Consider the following 1,795-nt stretch of genomic DNA (forward strand, 5'->3'; position numbering starts at 1 on the left):
TTACAGTAGGGCTGGAAGGGAAAATCAGCTCCGCTTGCAGAGTTTTTTTCACTCCCTTAATGGTGAAAAAATCTGCGGAGCGGTATTTTTTTCCTCGCTCCCACTTGACAACATTAAGTTCGGTCTGGACTGTTCCCATGAGGCACAGGGTCAAAACTGATTTGCATATGGCTGGATCTAAACTGGGGTGGCGTAGTGGGCAAAAGAACAATGGATTTAACCCAGATCTTTTGACTGGGGGAGAATGTTTGCATTGTCAGCGTTCCGTCCATCATTTGTTTGCTGTAACACTTTTCGCCCTAAGTGGGATGGGTATGCCCAGACTTGGGTCCCTTGCTCACTGTGCCACTGGATTCAAGCTAGCCCGGCTGAAGAAGGGTGACATACCCTGAAACCTGTCCCAGGATGCTTGTTTATGGTCCAGGGCAGACCTGGCTTGGCAGTACGGTCTGGAATGTTCCCATGAGCTGGCAGTTTGGTCTGGACTGTTCCCATGAGGCACAGGGTCAAGACTGTTTTGCACATGGCTGTGCTGGGGTGGCGTAGTGGGCAAAAGAACGATGGATTTAACCCATATTTTTTGACTGGGAGAGAATATTTGCATTGTAAGAATTCCGTCCGTCATTTGTTTGCTGTAACACTTTTCGCCCTAAGTGCGATGGGTATGCATAGATGTGGGTCCCTTTCTCACTGTGCCACTGGATTCAAGCTAGCCTGGCTGAAGAAGGGTGACATACCCTGAAATCATTCCCAGGATGCTTGTTTCCAGTCCAGGGAGGACCTGGCCTGGCAGTTCAGTCTGGACTGTTCACATGAGGCACAGGGTCAAGACTGATTTGCACATGGCTGGGTCCAAACTGGGGTGGCGTAGTGGGCAAAAGAACAATGGATTTAGCCCAAATATTTTGACTGGAGGAGAATGTTTGCATTGTCAGCATTCCATCCATCATTTGTTTGCTGTAACATTAAGTTGGCAAACGCAAGTGAGGAAAATCCTATTCCAGACCACCTCTCTGCAAGATTTCTCAACATGGGCAGTTGTGGATGGTCGCTATCACTCGTATTGAGAAACCTTCCATTCGCCTTGAGGAAGCCGCCACTCTAGTAGCACATCTACTCAAGCAACAGAAAAAAATCATATCTGATTCACAAGAATCTAGGTATTTCAAACCATGAGCTGAAAAAAAGAATCATGGAACATGTGAGAGCTACGATACATAAAGATCGAACAAATGCAATATCGAAACATATGGAACAACATCACCAGGGAGATTGGAAACAACTTAAATTCTATGGAATAGAAACAATCCCAAAAAGAGATTGTGGCGGAGATCAGGAAAAATGTCTACGAAAAAAGGAATCACGCTACATTCTGAATTTAAGAACTCTGTATCCACACCACCTGAATCAGTCGGTAGAACTGCATATTCATCTGTAAATGAAGCAATTTGAGCTTTGGGCTAAAATTGGTTGAATAAAGGACACAAAATAAAGAGCCCTATTGGAAGGGAAAACGAAGAAAGGAAAAAGGGAAACAATATGAACAATAAAGTAGTTGTTGAACTTAAATCATCAGTTATTGGATAGCAAGAATTTTAAAACTTTGGTTTTTAAATGGAAACCATTTTATCCTTGAGTAGACCATGACGTCACATGGATTAATCCCACTGGAGGGAAACGAAGAAATTGTCCAAATAAAAGAATAAAGTTTTTGTTGAAGTCATGGTTTGAAATAACCAGATTCTTGTGAATCAGATAAAAAGATCGAACAATGGACTGAAAAAAATTTAATTTC

This window comes from Lissotriton vulgaris, chromosome 11, assembly GCF_964263255.1.
Source record: "Lissotriton vulgaris chromosome 11, aLisVul1.2, whole genome shotgun sequence".
In the NCBI taxonomy this organism is placed as follows: domain Eukaryota; kingdom Metazoa; phylum Chordata; class Amphibia; order Caudata; family Salamandridae; genus Lissotriton; species Lissotriton vulgaris.